The 20164-nt window shown below is 41.6% G+C and overlaps 1 long non-coding RNA gene across 2 annotated transcripts; it reads right to left on the reverse strand.

The window, feature by feature from the left end:
• Positions 1–421: 421 nt before the first annotated feature.
• Positions 422–18895, reverse strand: LOC133901710 (uncharacterized). Of its 2 annotated transcripts, XR_009906759.1 has the most exons (4): positions 17798–18895; positions 2655–2716; positions 2511–2580; positions 422–888 (listed from the first exon to the last, which is right to left on the reverse strand). It is a non-coding gene; the product is annotated as an uncharacterized LOC133901710 (long non-coding RNA). The 2 variants fall into 2 exon arrangements; XR_009906758.1 differs by having other exon boundaries at positions 2511–2716.
• Between the last annotated feature and the right edge of the window lie 1269 nt (positions 18896–20164).

A 20164-nucleotide genomic window follows, 5' to 3' on the forward strand; every position in this document is an offset into this window, starting at 1 on the left:
ATAACAATTTCAATAGTATTTTGAATTTTGACAACTAGATGATAGCATCATCCACACTATAGATTTTTTATAACAATTTTGATAGTGCTTTTCGAATTTTAAGAGTATTAGAACATATTTTTTTATTTTTAAACATATCGTTTTTCCAACCGACAACCTAAATATAGATCAGTAATTTTTTTAAACAGATACATATATTTGTAATTTTTATTATTTAAAAAATCGGAGTTTATTCTCCGTTTCACGCTGCATTAAGCTGTGTGCAGTATTATTGACATAGCAGTAACCACGTGCTTGATAAAACAATATTTGGCTAAAAAATCCCCAAATATTTACCTGACGGCTTCGACAGAAGAACGGTACAATGGAGAAGACAATCTATACATGGTAAGCAAGCAGTACATCCAATGCAAGAACTTCAGTACCAGTGATAACGTCTTTACAAAAGTGGTTCCTGACTATTTTTCGAACCGGGGAAATCCCATTTCCATTAAGGATTTTAACAGAATTCACAGCAATATGATCTTACACCGACACAGGTGGCAGTGTAATAGGAGCATAGAACCATTACCTTGGATTCTCAAAAGCTAAGGGACGCTAAAGGACAAAACATAACCGAGACCAGACAAAAGCTAAGGGCGCTACAAGTTTCTCAAAACCATCCTGCAAAGACCAAAAGATTCTCAAGAGAAATTTGGAAAGCAACCCGCAGTTCTTCAGTTTCCCTCTTCATCATCTTCCTGGTCAGCATCTAGTTGATCTTCCTCCGGTAATAGCATCAGACGACCAGCAAGGGGGGCTGATGGAGGTTGATGTTGAGCTAGCACTTGATACATGGACTGCAGTAAGCTTTGTACGCCACGAATCAGCTCATCTCTTTGAGTAATGCTGCCCAGAGTCAATAAAGAGCAAGCATAAAAAATTACATCACTATGATGCCGAATAAGTTTCTCTCAAAGCATGTTTTGTTTCTAGCTTTCCAAATAGCCTAGTAAACAACAGCAAGCCCCATCATGTGAATGCTTTTATCAAGCTTCACAAAAGAATCAATCCAAACATAATATTGATTAATAGAGCTGGGAATAATGTTAGCACCAATCCAAAGAGCAACCTACTTCAACACTAGAAAGGATGATCAACGGCCATCGGGCACTTCTGAATGTCTGATTGTGGTTGATGATGCTAGAAGCTACTTGTCAGTTTCAGGCTTTTCAGTTCGCCTTTAGTTGTATCCTGCTGCTGTGTAACAGTCCTCTACTGTATGTGTTAACACTTAAGGTTGTGATCGGCTTGCTGGTTGCTTCTACTATCGGCAGCATTGAGCGGTGTGTTTCTCTTCTCCTCCATTTTGAGCTGGTTGTGAATGTGTTTTCTTGCTTCTATCAAGACACGTAAGCTTCACGCGTTCCCTACATCAGTTCTTCAAAGAGCAACTGCTTGGTTGGACCCAAAACTATACAAGCACAAACTGGTTCGGTCTTAGAATATTACTAGGAACTTTTGCTTGACAGTTTCACTATTAGATGACACAATGAAAATTGAGTAGATGCATACTGAAATGATCTGACTTAGGAACTGTATAGTATGAAGATAGCAAGGACAAAATGATGTCACAGGTTCCTGTCAATTCTGTTTAATAACAAAAAATATTTGCAACAAGCAAAAAACACAAATGACTGCTTTGAATATGTAATTGATATATACCCGTTAGGCACAGCTCTATATTTAAGATTTCTTGGAGCTAGTCAAACATAGCTCCAAAAAAATCTTTAGTCGAGTCATCTGATTTTTATTTTGAACTAAAAATAAAAATTTAAACTACTTTATTTTCTCATACAAATTTCAGATCCAGTATAGATCTTGGAGCTGTGCCAAATAGACCGGCAACTAGTTTCTCTTGTGTGCCACATACCTGGCACTTGTATGAGACACAGAAACCACCTTGACTGCAAGTAGTATGTTACTAGCAGAATCTGCAGCAAAGATAATTAAGGTGACCACCAGTACCAGGGTTCCTAGATTCAAAATTAAAATCGGTCAGTTCTAGCTAGAGTATCTGAGTGCACGATCTCAAAAGAATTTAGAGGCCAATGCTACTATATCAAGTTAAGCACACAGCTGAACTTGTCGAAGGAAAAGAAATTGGCTTATCCACCAGAGAAACTGAAACCAGCCAGTTACCAACATCCTGGTGGGTAGTCATAATTCCCAAAATACGAAAATGAAATCCCTGAGAACAAGATAGCATGGTTTCAAACCTAAATCATCAGTTCATGACAAGTCTCAGTATAGATTCATCACCACTTCAGAAATATTAAGCACATCGATTGTCCTAGGTTTTACTGTGAACAAACCTAGCTTCGGCCCATACTTAGATCAGTGGAAAGCTTCTCTCAGATAAAATAATATGATTTTCCTCATTTCTGTTATTAACTTTCAAAACAAAGCACACCGAGCTAGGCATGCAGTAGATGACAAAATTTGAAAAGCAAGGCGAGTAATAGCCTTACAGAATTGGAATAGCTCTCATATTGTATGCCAGGACAGATGGCTGTGTTGCAAGCACACCTGCGCTGAACTCTGCAGTAGTAGCTGGTTCGCTGAGATCACACTTTCATGAAATGATGAACAAATTCAACAAGCTTTGTGTATACCAACTGATGCCGGAAACTTGGAGATATTTCATCCGCAACGTCAAACAGGTGAAAGAAGGCGCCTGACCAAATGATATAAGATGAGAGATTGCTTACAAGACACATCTGATGCACTAAATGATGTATGCCTAATGCTCCCTATTACCCCAAACATTTCCTAGTTTTCAAGTACTACCTTAACCACAAATTCATTATGGATGCTGCAGATGGAAAAACCCAGGATGCAATTAACAAGCAACATGTTCAAGTAATCAAATCAATCACGATACAACATAATTCATTTGGCAGAACTTAGTCCTAAAAAAGATAGAATATATCTAAAGCTGCCAACTAGCCTGAGATAGAATTTATTTAAGGCTGCCGACTAACCTGAACAGGCATCAGCATGATCAGACCATTTACAATCAACTAACAGCAGAGAATGCGGGATAAGTTGACTTCTTTAGTGTGCTAGTGATTAGTTGCACTAATAAGATAAATGTTTTTAACAATAACAACAATAATTTTAATTTACAATAATATTTATATGTTTAGCAGAAGGATAATTAATAGCCATTTGCAACCGAAAGACGTTCCATCAGGTCTGCTAGTTCTAGAAATGGGTCATACATGTATCATATACATTTTTTTTAAAAAAAAGGCTTAATTATTTGCCATTAATCTAGTCTTCATTGGAGGTCCTTTTACATATGTACAATCTCTTGTATATCAGCCCCTTTAGGGCATATGGAATAGATGCGCTGCACATTTGTTACATGGTAATAGAGCCATCAAAATTTATTCTCGATCCACATCCACCGCCACCGTCCACCGGCTAGACGTCGTTGAGCCTCCACCGGCCGGCAACCACGTAGCTCCATCTCCCTTTCCCTTCCTGCCCTCCTTCTTTTCCATCTTCCTCTGTGCCATCTCGATTGCGCGCGCTACCATGCGATATCTCATGCATGCGCTTGCTTCATGCAAGCCGCTCGTCGCTCCAACCGTCTTTGACTCGGTCGTCATCGCCTCTGTCCTCGCCGCCACCGCCGCCACCGCCGCCACCGCATCGAGGACATCCCCGAGCTTCGTCCCAGCCGCCTACGCCATTGCCGCCCCGAGCTTTGGCTCCCCTGTTATGCCAGCTGATGCGTAGCCGCCTGCTACGCCGCCTGATCCAGCTTCCCCCCAGCCGGATTTGCCCCGCTGCCATCGGATTTGACCAAGCCTGGCCCCCGCCACTTTCTCGACCATTGCCTGCTAAGCGAGAGGTTGAAAGGGGCAAGAACAAGGAAGAGACAAAACTTCTTCATGGTGTCCTACGGAAGTACGGGTGCCATTCCTGTTCCGCGGTGCCCGATCTTTTTCAATGGCATCAACTTGGGGGAGTTCGCGCTTCACATGGAGATCCACATGGGTGGTTAGTAGCTGTGGGGCTACCTTACTGGTGAGCGGGCATGTCCGCCTTATCCCGCTCTTCTAACTCCATCCACTTACCCGCTAGATGCTAATGATGATGCCAGAGCTCCTCTGATTGATGCTTTCGAGGTCGAGATGGAGACTTATCGGTCAGATCTCGCTGTCTATGTGACATGGTTGAGTGAGGAGGCATGTGCCAAAGCAATCTTGTTTGCGAGCATGGAGGTCGATCTCTCGATGTCACTAGAGGGACTCAACACTACACAGCTAATGTGGGCTCACCTCTGCCGCAACTACGAGATTCACAACGAGGCATTGTACATTGTTGTTGTGACGGAAGCTCAGCCTCTTTCACAAGTAGACTCCAATGTGGAGGAGTTCCATCATCATATGTTAGCAGTTTGGCAGTGTCTGGACAGCTTGAGTGCAAAGTTTTGTACCATTGGCACTTGTAGGTGATGTGACCGCCACCAGAGTTAGAGGGAGGTTCTTCGTCTTCATGAATTCCAATCTGTCTTTGCCCTGAGCTTGAGACTATCAGATCGCAGCTGTTGACGCGACGCCTGTGCCTATCGCTTGATGAGGTGATGCCTGAGCTACGAGCTGAGGAGACACATCTTCAAGCAGGGGGGGTGTGAGCCTGGCTCACCAGTCCACCTTTGTCCTGGATGCTCGAGTCCTTTCTTTGGCTCTCACACCTCCTCAGGTGCCTCTGCCTCCTTCGACGCCATAGCCGTCCCCGATGGTGGTGGGGGGTGTCGTCTGCGACTACTGTGACAAGCCAGGGCATTCTGCTCAAGAAGAAGATACCCAGAGCCCATGAGGTGGTTCTAGTCAGTTGGGCTCTCGTTTTGTGTCTGTCGCAGGGTAGGAGCTTTTTGCGTCGTTCCGCCGCCTCACCACTGCAGCTTCTACCTCAGCACTCAGGACTACTGCTTAGCCTTCCAGTTGTAGGACGGGGCACTCTCTCTACTTCCTCCTTTTATGTTTCTATTATCTCTCATGTTCCTAAACCCACAATGCACCTTTTGTCCACAGGTCAGATCACCGATCATAAATGTCGTATCATTCTTGAGGTTGACATTTAGGATCTTCGTACTGGGCTTCTGGTGGGGACTGGTCCTAGGTGTCATGACTCTCAGCGCCTCTGGGAGCTTTATTGGCTATGCCTTCCTTTAGCCACTTCGGACAGCCAGTCATCCAGTTCTCCTGCCTCCTTGTCAGTCGCTTCCTCTACCACCACTTTTGCATAGTGGCATCATCATTTAGGCCATATCTTTGGTTCTAGGCTTTCCACTTTGGTGGGTAGTGGTGTCTTAGGTCCTGTCTCTGGTGACACTATTCTTTATTGTATGGGTTGCAAGCTTGATAAATAGCTACAACTCTCTTATCCTTTTAGTGATTCTGTATTGCAAGCTTGGTAAACAGCTACAACTCCCTTATCATTTTAGTGATTCTGTGTCTTCGCATCCCTTCGATCTTGTCCACTCTGATGTATGGCATGCTCCCTTCGTTTCAAAGGGGGTCACTCCTATTATCTAATCTTTATAGATGACTTCTCAAGATTTACCTGGATTTACCTTATGTCTTCTCGTGGTCAGTTCATTTCCATTTACCAGTAGTTTGCCACTATGATTCACACTCAGTTTAACTCTTCCATATGAGCCTTTTGTGCCACTCTGCTGGTGAGTACATTTCAGATGCACATTGTCATTATATAGCTGACTAGGGAACTCTTGCTCAATTTTCCTATCCTGGTGCCCATGCTCAGAACGGTGCTATTGAGCATAATCAACGTCACATTATTGAGATTACTCGTGTTCTACTAATCTCCTCTAATCTTTCACCTCATTTCTAGGCTGAAACTGTCTCTACAGCTGTTGCCTCTGTTCGTCAGTGGTCCATCTCTCAACTAGACGTCAAGAATGCCTTTCTTAATGGCGAGCTGCGTGAGGAGGTCTACATGCAGCCACCTCTAGGGTAATCTATCCCTGATGGCATGTTGCTTTGTCTGCGTTGCTCCCTTTACAGCCTCAAGCAGGCTCATCAGGCCTAGTTTGAGTGTTTTTCTTCGGTTGTAACTGACACTGGCTTTCAGCCTAGTGACCATGACCCTGCTCTCTTTGTTCACACTTCCTCTCATGGTCGCACGTTTTTTTCTCTGTGTTGATGACATGATTATCACCGGTGATGATTCTAAATTCACTGACTTTGTGAAGAAGTGCTGCAGTGACAAGTTCTTGATGTCTGACTTGGGTCCTCTTCGGTACTTCCTTGGGATCGAGTTCTCTGCCACACATGACGGCATCTATCTTTCCCAAGAGAAGTATATTTAGGATCTTCTTGCTTGAGATGCTCTCACGATCATCGCACGGTTGATACACCCATGGAGCTTCATCTCCTCTCCATTGATGGTGAGCTTCTCATCAACCCCACTCGTTATCGTCATCGTGTTGGAGTCTTGTCTACCTTGAGATCACTCATCTGGACATTTCTCATTCTATTCACATCCTCAGCCAGTTTGTATCTGCTCCCTCTCAGCTCCACTACACACACCTCCTCTGTGTTCCGCGATATCTTCGTGGCACCATTTCTTGTCATCTTTTCTTTCCTTACTTCAGTTCCCTCCAGCTCCAGGCATATTCTAATGCGACTTGAGCTAGTGATCACTCTGATCGTTGCTCTCTCTCTCTGCCTATTGTGTTTTCGTTGGATCCTACCTAATTGCCTGGAAGACCAAGAAGCAGACAACAATTTCTCGTTCGAGTGCTGAGGCTGAGTTATAGGCTATGGCGATGTTGACATCTGAGATCACGTGGCTCTGGTGGCTCCTAGCGGATTTTGGTGTGTCGGTTACAACACGCACTCCTCTTTTGTCTGACAGCACTGGTGCGATCAATATTGCTCAAGACCTAGTGAAACATGCACTCACCAAGCATATCGGTGTTGATACTTCCTACATGAGATCACAGGTGCAGGATCAAGTTGTGGCTCTTCAGTATATGCCTTTCGAGCTCCAGTTAGTTGGCTTCTTTATGAAGGCACAAATAAGGGTTCAATATAGTTATTTCCTCTCCAAACTCAGTGTGGTTGACCCACCATGAGTTTGAGGGGGAGGGGGGGTGTTAGATTTATAACCCTTAGTTTCTATTTGGTTTTGTATAGGGGTCTTTTTGCATATGTACAATTTTCTTGTATATCAGCCCCTTTAGGGCAATAGATGAGCTACAAATTTGTTACATACGCAATCTCAAGTGACACATTAGATCATAACCATTCATTCACTTGATTATTGCAACTCTCCATCCTATTTAACCACAACGCTCTTCTCAGATTTGATATCTCATAATTTACGGCTCGCATTTATAGCTTTCGTGAGGAATAGACAATAAATTCATATTTCATTTGCATGGCATCTTATAATTTAAATGCATATTAATCTATATATACTACTAATAAAAATACCATTTTAGCATATTTGTAGCATGATTGTCGTTCGTTAAGCTAAATCTCATAGCTGCATTTCAAAGTTGTTCCATTCAATAAACTACCACCTGTAATTAATTTACTATCAAAGGCAACAATCCATCAAAAACACTTAAAATAACCTCAAATCCCCCTTGTATATCACTGCATTGTTTCACAGATTCCCTCTTGTTGTTCATCATGTCCACTGCACGTGTTATAATCTGAAAATTATTGTTCAGATTGGACTCAGAATAATTTCAAGTTTGTTTCTAAATAAATTGCATAGTGTATTATCTCATATATGATTCTCTGAGTTCATGTGCTAGTAAAAGTACATATCAACATTATTGATCTTTATATGCTCTTTAGCGACGTAAATTCCACAAGACATCTGAATAGCAAAGTTTAGTTACAATGCTCATTTGCTCAAATTAGCATCCATGTCCAAGATTTATTAGTTGGAAGGCGCTAATTAGACCATTTTCAGTAATTAATTAAAAATCAAATGAAAGGGCAACCCAATTAAAAATCAAATGAAAGGGTCACCCGTGGGTATACCCGCGAACACCCATGGGCGAAGACCGGGCACCAACCCATTGCCCGCGAGTTTACCCATTTACCCGCTGGCCATTTGCACTCATGTGGCAATAGCTAAAGAGCATGTGATGTCAGCTGCCGAAGAGCGTGCATGGCACACTAAAATAGAAACAATGAAAGCAGATAGAGTATCAAAGATGGTTTCCTACGACCCGTCACTGATGGAAAATACATAGAGACGGTTACTAAGGAGACGTGCTGTAACATGACCTCCCGCTTGGGTGTGCAAGAACTCACAAATAGTTTTTAGAAATCCGTGTGTGTATATGACAATGCATTGATGGTTTTGAGGAAAACCCATTTGTGCTATGTCATAGACGGATTTTATCTAAACCCATATGTGTGTTCGGGCACAAGACCCAGACGGTGTTGAGAAAAACCCATCTATGAAATAATCACAGAGGAGTTTTATCTAAAACCGCTTGTGTATTCGGGCACAAGACACACACATGACATAGACGAAACCCATCTGTGATATTTTCATAGACGGTGTCTTCTAAGATCTGTCTATAGTTAAAGACCCAAGTAACTGTTCAAATGTGACCCCTCGCTTCCCACTACCCCCACTAAAGCGATGATAAGTTCAAGAGACCGCTCGTCTCCCTTGCTCTCATGCTCTAGTCTCCGAGTGCCGGTTTGATTCGGACTGTGTAGTGTAGTTGTACTGTAGGGTAAGGGTTTGATTTGATTAGTGTGTAGTGTAGTACGCAATTAACTTGCAGGGTTTGATTCACAGTTTGCTTCGATCTGTGTGTAATGTTGTTGTTGTGTGTGTTGCAGATCTGCATACAATGCCTGAATCACTTTTCAGTGCTATCAAGCACTGGGAGGATAGGGTCGTTCCTATGCCTGCTTCGACGATCCAGATGCTTGGCGTCGATTTCGATCCTGTGGAGCATGTGTTCTTTGCTGTTGTGAAGGGTGACACCGTGGACCGAGTTTATGTTCTGAATCACATTCTTTTGTCCTCTATTCCTGATGAAAATTTCTCTATTGCTGTTCGTCACAATGGAGATCTTTTCGTGAACTGCAAGACTCTATTGAGCCGTCATCACGTACATAACAAAGGCAAGAGATTGGAACGAATATTGTTTGGTTCTGATACATCTAGGAGTTTGTCAGGATGGAGTCTGATCCGGATGACAACGAGGTGTTGTACTAAGACAATTCTTTTGCTGATGCTTTGATGATGCCAAAACGCAAGCATCATTATTTTTCTAATATTGGCCAGTCATCCTCAAAGGCGACCAAAGGATCTAAGTAGATTGTGTACAATGTGCTGCTGATGGGGTTTAATTTACTTTTAGTGATGGTGTAAATTCTGAACAATGTTCTGCTGATGGGGTCTAATTACTTTTAGTTTACTTTTACTTATGTCTATTATGGGTTTTGAACAATGTGTTGCTGCACGCTGAGACAATGTGTTATTATGTGTTATATATGTGGGTTATATATATATTTGTGTGATGTTCTTATATATATGCCTTTGATATTCTTATATGTGTGATGTATATTTTTCTGTGATGTTTCTAGGGTTCAAATATATACCATGTCTGTGTTGAAATTGTGAAGATCAATTCTGGACAGATAGCAATTCTGAAGATTAAATGCGTTCTGCAATGTGTCATAAGACACAGACGGTTACCTATGTAAAACCGTATGCGGGTTTTTTAGATAGAGGCACGCGTTTTCAGATTGGGCAACCAATGTTGTCACAGACGGTACCTTCTAAATCCGTCTATAGTCTTCACCGGATAAATTTGACCTTTAGCCTCCCATAAAGCGATGAGAAGTTCAAGGGACACTGCTCATCTCCCTCATTTGCGCAATCGCTTGTCCTCACCCTCGTTTATCTCACTTGTGCAAACTGCTCGTCGCTGGCCGTAGTCTCTTAATCTTCCGCTCTCCTTCGTCAAAGGTATGTTCAACACCGATCCCTTTCCGCTAGTCTCCGGCCGAATCTCGGTGGTGTAGTGTAGTGTACGGTAGCCAGGGTAGTGTATGGTAGGGTATAGGTTTGATTCGACATCTACGGTAGTGTATGGTAGCTAGAGTCACAGATTTGCATATAGAATTGCTTCTTAGGTAGGATCTTGGATTATTTCAGGTTGTTCTTGGCAAATGATGATCTTGTATAGTTTCATTTTTGCTCGCTCTTCCTGCAATAGAGTGTAGAAGGCACTTAATGTAATAATGGCACTTAGTAGCTTGTGCACTCCATTGCAGGAGAGCGGATTGCTTTTGCTACTGCATATGTTCCTATCCAAACTCTGATGCTATTATTGTTTGCTTTATTAAGTATTTTTTATCTGACAATTTAACTTTCATTTTTGAGATGTTTTGGGTTTTGACGGCATGAAAGAAACATAAGTTTGAGATAATGGAGTATTGTTTACTTTATTCATTATTTTATATCAAGTTGGAGAATGGTAGCATATACATAAACATGGGCTTTACGAGGTTGCTTTACCAATAAGGGAACAACAATACTTCTTACATGCTGCTATTACTATCTTGCAGGACAATGGCTAATTCTGGTCCAACATCATTGATCAAGATCTTCACTTCCTACAACAACCTTAAGATAGTAAGTATATATCTATTCCTCTGTCAAAAAGCCTACATAACATTCTATTAAAACTTATAATGTTTTCTCGCATGCATTCCCTTCTAAATTTACAGATTCCTTCGAAGGAGATATTCATGCTTTGTCAAGGTTACCTCAAGGACTGATGAGATTTTCCATGTGTACCTAACACAACAAAGTATGACACTAGTTCTTAGGAATGGATGGACGGTATTTGTAAATAAGCACAAGCTCGAACCAGAAGATATGTTGATCTTTAAATACAAGATACATGATGACTTCAGCGTGCTGATATTTGACAAGGATGGGTCAGAGAAGCTTTTCCCGACATATGTTCAACAACCTCCACCATCACCACCTGACACAAAGCCTTCTGACCATTCAAAAAATACCATTGAACAAGATACACATTCCTTATACAACATGTGTTTCATACGAAATGTAAAGTGTCCTTACCAAACCAACAGGATACATATGCCCACGTGGCACAACCCTAAACTCTAGGCAGATGGTTACAATGCAGAGGTGTATCGAGTACAAATTCTCCTGCGCCTCTCTACATTTGTGTATTAAAAAAGCAACATGCATACAAACAATTGTTGCCTAGTGAGTACAAACCTTTTCACAATGCAACTGCATGTCTAATTGCACAACTAACAACACCTTAATATACATGGACAAAACATATATGCAGAATACGTCACTGTTTATTTACCATTAAATGAGAGAACCATGATTGTGAAAGACAACGATGTTCAATAGGCTGTTGAGTGTCAGGTCAGAGGAAAGTGGAGGTCCAAAAGGTTGGTCAAAGGATGAAAAGCATTCACAGACAACAACGGAATGACTAAAAGAGATCTCTACATGCTCGAGCCCCAGGGTTATGATAGCAACATTATGATTGTTTACATAACACGTAGTCAGGTACATAAAGTTGATAATAGTTTCTCAAACGTTTATTCAATTATACCCATGTAATACATCTCCTATACATTTCTAAAGTAGCGCCAAGTACGAAGGCACGAAGGACATCCTAACATGTCGTCTTCTTCTAGTCCTGACATGCCATTTTCTTCTAGACCTAACATGCCATTTTCTTCCAGACCAAGGGTTTATATAATTAATTAGCATCATATTATAACCTCCGCACCATATTATGTCTGCCATCAAACTTGTGTTATGTACTGTCTACCGTCGAACTATGTAATGTCATATTATAATCTCTTTTAAACTGTGTAATATCAGTACACTAGGTTTATGTAATATATTTCCATCTACCTAAACTCTATGTTTATATCATATTGAGATTATGTAATGTCCATAAAGCAGCCATGGAGCAAAATGGCAGCGGGTGGGGCGGAACACACAAAAGGTTTTTAAAGAAATCCGTTAGTGCAATTTGACTGAAAGGCAGTCTGTGTCAGATGACACAGACGATTTCTTACAACAACCCTTTGTTACTCTCTTTTCATCATAGATAGATTGTTAACAACCACCGTCTAAGATGCATCACACAAACAGATGGTTCCTTGACAAAAACCGACTCTGAGACATCCAGAGCTGACACGTGTTTAGCTATATTATAGACAGAGTTCTTAGGTAGAATCGTATGTGATACCCATCTATGACGAGATTGAGATCAACGACACTTTTGTAGAGACGGAATTCAAACCTGTATGTGATAAGAGTTTAAGAACTGTCTGTGATAACTTGATCTGAGGTGGTGACAGCAATCGAAGAGCACGTGATAGGGCGGCGGCGTGCCCCACACAGTAATGGGCACACAAAATGCTCACTACGTAAGAAACCATGAAAGGAGACACGCCATTAGTGACGACTCCTCAGTATGTGTCACTAGTGCACTATTAGTGACGATACCAGTGCCCACCCGTCACTAATGTGTGGGCCGGGCTGAGACCCGGCCAAAACTCATCACTAATGAGGGTTCATTAGTGACAGGGAACGAACGACACATCACTAAAGATATTAGTGACGGGTCACATTAAAGTCTGTCACTAATAATTCAGTCATTAGTGACAGGTATATGAGGCATACATCACTAAATGTAGCCTACTCATTAGTTGCAGAACGTTATGAGATCTGTCACTAATATTAAAGTGATTAGTGATGGGTCGTAGTTGTTACCGTCACTGATGACTGACTCATTAGTGACAGGTGTCTTTATCATCAATCACTAATTTCTACGCCGACCACTCCTATCTGCTCGACCACTCTTATCCGCTCATTTCTCTCTCTCTCGACCACTCATCTCTGTTCATGTCCACTCGCCTCCTCTTCCAGCCGCCGCAGCCGTTCGCACCTCTCCGCTGATGCTGCCGCCATCCTCCCCCCTCCACCACAACCCGATGTACACCGTTGCCCCCTAGGGTTAGGGAGATGGATCTATACAGTGGCGGGGGCCGTTGCCGTCACCGTGGTGGACTTGGATGGATCCTGATAACTCCTCCATCGGCTCATAGACCAGGCGTATACTACCCTCTAGACGTTCCCCCACCGGCGTTCCCCCATCAGCCACGATCGAGACCGATCATAGTAACCTCTTTTGTTTCTCTCATTGTTAGGCTCGTAGTAATACTCATTAGGACACAACAATTTAATTGAGTTTATAGTATATTAGGCTCAATTCATATCGTCCTATCATGTAGGTGTTGAAATGTGCTGAAGGGTGACTGAAAGTGTTTGAGGAGCATGGGTTCTTTTTGACTGACTACAACTATTTTCGAATAAAAACGCTTGAGGTGGGCGAAGAGGATTTGGCTTCAATCAGTGAGAGGTTTGCTCAGTTCGATGAATATGATATGGTACAATAATATGTAATTTGGTTGTTTTGATATACATGACTGTTAGCGTGTATTATTTTCATAATTTTTTTTTCTTGTAGGATATTTTTGGTGACACCTTTGCGGCAATTAGCTTTCATGCTATCTTAGATCAAGCCATGGAGCATCTTTGGTTAAGCTTTTATGGCCACGGAGTGGACTTCACTACTGAAGGAAACTTCCCGGTTGATATAAGATTTCATTTAAGTGGAAATGAATAAGCTAATAAGATATTGTTTACTGTCTATAGTAAAGCATCAGATCGTCCATGTCAAGCGAAAGAGAGTGCACTAATTCATGCGCTAATGTATATCAATGAAGTACTAGGATATAGTATTGTAGATTTCAATTATGTTAAATATCAGAGGTTACGTGCTCCAACAAATGCTCAGTGTAATGATGTATGGATATTTGGATAAGCACATAATGTATGCAAAACTATATTGTCTGACTGACTTGAGTTAAATTCAAGTCTCTAGATGTATATTTGTGTTCTTGAATGTGAAGACGGCTGCCAAATCCTGACATTGATTTAGGATGTCATCCATCGAAGTTTAGTTCTGTTCTGTTGAATGGGATCTGTTGAAGTCCTCTCTATTTGCATGCATGCCTCTGTTCTGAAAGTCGATCTCTTCTTGTAGAAGTCATTAGCGATGGGTCTTAGTTTTCACCTATTACTAATATATCATTAGTGACAAGTATCTTTATCACCCGTCATTAATGTTAAATAATTAGTGACGAGTGTCCTTATAATCTGTCACTAAATGTAGCCTTGGCGGCTCTCTATTGGGACCACTCATTAGTGACGGGTTGTTATGAGACCAGTCACTAATGGCTCACTCATTAGTGACAGTTGTCCTTATAACCCGTCACTAATAAGTGATGTTTAGTATTATTTTAATCATCGAGTAGCATGACCAAACAATGTCTATCCACCGTGGCTGCTCAGTAAAGGGGTGATTTTTTGGCGATTTCGTTGAGGCCAAATCAAATCTTGATGATTTGAAGTTGGTGTCTATCCCTGGCCTTTGAAGGTTTGTCTCCTCCCTCTCCTCCTCCTCTTGCTCATATATGCATGGTGGATTCTAGGGATTGAGTTGGAATCAACAATTTTGCTCCTTCTCTCAAATCTTGATATATGTAGATTATCCCCCTTAGTGTACATGCGTAACTTACGTCTTCCATTCGGGAGTGTTTAATTATAAATATGACTTGACAACTCGTCATATTTATAAGAAGATGCTCCCGAATTGTCGACGTACTTTAGACAGTTCGAGAATATGTGGACCGAGTAGTAGGTTTCTGTGCTCTTGTATGGTTTCAAAGAGAATTTCGGTGGCGTCTCCCTATTGTTCTCCAGATACATACCCTCTCGGTTCATTGTCGAGACGTGTATTTGGAGAACAGAGGGGAGGTGCTGCCGAAATTTTCTTTAGAACCGTATAAGAGCATGGAAACCTACTCGGGTCACATATCCTCAAATGGAATTATGACCTATCTTTGCATATTAGAAATTAGTTAGGATCATTCACCATAGATAACATGTATCATATTTGGATGTTAATTGTTGTCTTGAATATCACTAGAACACAGGTACACACTTAATTTAGTTAAATTAAGTTCAAATTTTTATATTTATTCTACCTTCTCTGCCGTTTCTATTTAGAATTAATATTTTTTTAATTTATAGATGGTGGACCAAAGTTGGATGTACCTTGATTGTTGTACTTATAATGAGTACATAAGCATGGTGAAGTCTTTTTGATTGTCGCGGTGGCGGATATGGAAGGTCGGGATAAAACGGCAATTTGGTGTCTATACTGTGATTATAAGAATGAGAAGAAGTTCTCAAAACTTGACAATATGTACTATCACTGTTAAGGCATGGATTCAAAAAGATATTATATTTGGAACAAACACGGCGATGAAGGCCTTAACGAAGTAGAAATAGATCAGATCCTCCCGTCACCGGTGATTGTCTTTAGTCAACCTGTCACTAATATTTTATCATTAGTGATGCAATAAGAGTGACGGGTGTGATAATCGTCACTAATGACTGTTATCACCCGTCACCAATGTGTTGTTCTGGCGTAGTGACCCAGAAGGTGACGTAGAGCCACAACATCGAGCGTAGCGCGCTCGTGGCGTGGATGAACGAGAGAAGGAGGCCAACAGGGAAACCACACCATGGTGGGCAGCGCGACGAGCGGGATCGGGCGTTGCACGAGGCAACGATCTTGGAGGCGCCGGGCAAGGGATCCGAGTTGGAGGCACCGAGCGCTAGGTGTGGTGTTAGAGGTGATGAGGGCGCACGGTGCGGGAGGCGGTGGGGGCGCACGATGCGAGATGCGACGGGGGGAGGGGTTGTGTCGCTGTGGGCTATGCGTGTGGCGGCTGACGGGCTAAGGAATGCTGATTACAGGATGAGATGAGGAAACGAGATTAGGATTTGGAGGATTGAAAGCCCACCTATCAGAGAGCTATATGGGTCTACAGGTTTCATAGGTATGAGTATATCTTACCTATACATGTATTTGTTTACCGTTAAGTAGTATTTTCTACTCACGAACGTACATATAAGTACCAAATGCTATCTGTACCTTACCCTGTTCGGGTATTTTCTCGTGGGTAAATGGTAATTGGGATAAATTGCCATCCCTACTTAGCAACACAGGACACTTATGGCTACCTTTATAGTTGTGTCCTATGGTAATCGGGATAAATTGCCGTACCTTTTATTGTTCAATGATTAACCTAAGACACTTATGGCTACCTTTACAGTTTCAGTGCCAGCGAGCAACCAACTAACAAACAATGACGATCTGCTAAACAAACTAAATAGCCTTGACTTATCTCACTGTGTTCAAGGTGTTGCCGCCGGGTCTATCTCAGCCACTTGGAGTTGTCGATGGCCCGGTTGCACCCTTCCTGCGCAGGTAAGTCCTCCCGATAAACGCGTCCACAACATAACTATATTTCAATTTATATTCGGATTTTCAAATAAAGAATGAGTAAGCGCTAGATGATCTAGCAACTGGATTTCAACGTAGATTAAAAATCTCTTTATTTGGTGTTGAGATGTTGTGAGCAGTCAATAACCTTCAGGAGCATAGGCATGCATGTACCCAGTATCTTCTGAACTAATCCCTTTGTTTTGTTAAAGGATTAGACAATCTTTAACTCTACTGTATGTGGATCCAAAGCTTGGGTTAGCAAGGTGAATGAATAAGAACACTGGTTAATTTTTATCAGATAATGTAAGATAGAGCCACAGCCCCACACATTATCATTATCAACATAACAAGTTGCTCGACATGCTGTCAAGACAATATGCAAAACCACAAATAACAGAAAACGTAAGTGCCATCCAAATATTCATCTTGTTCAGTGTCAGGTAGTATCCAAATACATATATATATATGACATGCAATTAAAATTTAAACCAAACATTGATCCATATGTGTAGTTCATAACTATAACTTAACATGATCGAATTAAGATTCATTAATATATTTTGTAGCTAACTAAAATTTCTGTAACATCTACTGAACATCAATTAAAACTCTATGTGCCATCCATGCAGCAACAGCAAGGATGATCAGCACCGCAGTTTTCTGCACTTACAGAAAGGGAGATGGATGCAGAATTAATGGATCACAAATGATATAGCAGCACCAAAACCAAAAATATAAGCTCGTAAGTTTGGTGATATTGCACAGCTAGTGTGAAATCCTAACGGTTTGCCCGATCAGTGGTTAACCAAGTGCTCTATTCTGCATACAATAAAACGACCATATGTTGCACTGAGCTATTCCCAATTTCCCACATGGGAGATTATATAATGAAGGGCTGGAAAAAACCCGGCCACGAGCGAGTTCGGAAGACAATTAGATGATATTGAGCCTAAGGGTAACTTAGCCCAGATATTATCTCGAAGATTGACAACGATTCCCTCAAATTAAGAACGAGAAACATGCATGCACGGCTACCTGATAATGAACACCAAAGATAAACAGCTGCGTGAACGAAACAGCCAGTCAACCACAAGAGAACTAGCTCATAGCTAGTTCATATGGCTGGTACAAGTGCAATAAGATGCGAAATCCCCAATCGCCATTAAAGACTAAACCATATATCCACGAGCAAACTCCAAAAAAGGCAAATAACAATATAAAGACAATACCACAAGTAGGCCAAGCACGAGGAGGCATGCACGCTTTAGCAGAAGCTAAGGACGAGGGGAAGCATGGACTCACCGGAGAAGAAACATTTACAGATCTGGAAGGCGCCGCCGCCGGTAGCCTCCTTTCCACTTGCAACCAAGCAGATCTGCCTCCAACCACTAACGCCATGGCTGCCTCCCACCAACCTCATGACACTCAGAGCCCCACATGAGATGAGCAAAACAAAAGGGAGAAAGATGCAATTTTTGCTGTGAGATCTTTGCAAAAAAAGGAGAGGAGAGAGCACTCGATAAGTGAGAGAGAGAGTAAAGGAAAGGGAGAAGGGTAGCAAGGACTAGTCAAACAGTGCTTTCCGTTAAGCACATCTGGGAAGGCGACCAAAGAGCTGTGTTAATCCATCACGCGTCCTCTTCCCCCAAGGCTGAAGGCCCTGCTAATAATCCATCATCGGAAGGCACAGAGATGGCAACGAGGAGATCGCCGAGAAAAGAAACGTAGAGAAATTGCCCAGCGCGAGAATCCATGCCTGCATGCGCGCAGCGGCTGCCATAAAATTTAAGAGTACTTGTTCCACAGAGCAGGCCATCGGAATCCGTGTGGGAGACAAGATAAGGTTTCAGGTGGGGACACGGCCAGGCCGGCGCAGCAAAACGAACAGTGCATCTCGGAGATCGATGCAAGAACGGCTGCACGACGCGATTGGTGAGAAGCGACGGAGACGGTCGGGGAGCTGGATGTGGCGAAGCAAGTGCCAAGGAGGGAGCGAGAGAGCTGACAGAAAGAGAAGTGAGCACGCAACAGCAGCTGCGTCTAGGCATTCATCTATCCATCGTCTTTATCTCTCCAGAAGCAGCCGTATTTAGATCCAGTCTGGCCGCTGCGTGCTCACTCTCTTCTGTCAGCCACACCACCATCACCAGTTCACCACCACGCCCCGTCCCGTCGCGTCGTCGACCACCTGCAAAGTGCCAAGCAGACGCAGCAAGAACTCGACACGAGAAGAGAGATATAGAGAGGGATGGAATCAAACCCCGTTACACAAACTCTTCATCGTCGTCTTGCCCGAATTAGGGACGAAGCCGACGGCAGGCGGCCAGATCTGCGAGCGCTATCCTACTAGCTCAGCGTCTTCAATATGGTTCTGCTGGTAGCATACCCATCAAGGAGGGCTTATATAGAGGAGATGGTCCCTAATTACCTTCCCTGTTGTTAGCTTCTTGCTCATGGTGCCGTATAGCCCTAAGGTTGTTAGGGTTGGACTTGAAGAGATAGGGCTCCTGAGTAGAGATGGGAACGAATAGTTCACTTTTCATATTGATATCTATATTTTAATATGAATATAAATATAAATCTGAATATCCTCGAATGCAAATATAAATGGGATAGTTCAAATCTAAATCCGCATTCGAATATCTACTCGATTGGGTTGTATGCAAATATTCTACATGTTTAATGATAAGAATTTTTTTTTGGTGCGCAAAAAATTCATTCACATTTGGAATTAATGGAATTAATTCATTTAAAATACATGTCGAAAGTTTAGATTTTTGGTCAATTTGATCAAATTTGACTAATTTGTTACAATTTGATTGGGACGAAATATAGAAATTCCGTTCACCTCTGAAATTTCTAAAATATTAGCGAAATTTAGTTCCTTGGTTGGCGGATACGGATATTATCCATTTCCACATCCAAATTCAAAGCAATTCAGATATTCACATTTGAATCCAAATCTCAAAAACAAATACATATACATACATTTTAATATCTGTTTTTGAAACGAATACAGATATAAATATACATATTTGTATTTTAATAAATATGAATATCGGATAATTTGGATACCTGCTATCCATTTTCTACCCAACTCATGAGGATGGGATTATATTCGTGAGAATTCGGTGACAATTAAGGATCTGCACATTAGTGCAAAGTTGTATTGCTTGGATTCAAATTGATCAATTAGTAATATTATATTCATATTTTTAGTGTGCAGCTTGGAGTATTTAACTAGAGTAGGTGTAGGTATCTATTGTTAATTTCTTACAATATAACCTTGTATGGTTGTTGACGCCAGTGATTTTTGTGTCTATACACCGTAGCGTATAATTAAATTATTAGTAATCCAATCAATGATCAACACAGATTTTTCTTTCAATTTGTCATGTAAATCGGCACATAGTTTTCTTTTCATTGGTCACGTATATGATTTTTCTTTTTATTTAGCTTCTAAGTTTCCCCCCAATAGTGTAGATAACTTGCTAGCTATAAAAATGTATATTTCATCTATAGACTAAAGTAAGATAACTTCTCAAATAGGTTATCTATAAAATTATCTCTTCAGGTTTTTAATGCTCACACATTATAACTTGTTTTCTGTTATAAACTATTCTCTTCAGCAAGAGCTAATTGTATTCTCTCCTTCCTCCATCACTACTA

The sequence above is a fragment of the Phragmites australis genome, chromosome 20 (genome assembly GCF_958298935.1).
Source record: "Phragmites australis chromosome 20, lpPhrAust1.1, whole genome shotgun sequence".
Lineage (NCBI taxonomy): Eukaryota > Viridiplantae > Streptophyta > Magnoliopsida > Poales > Poaceae > Phragmites > Phragmites australis.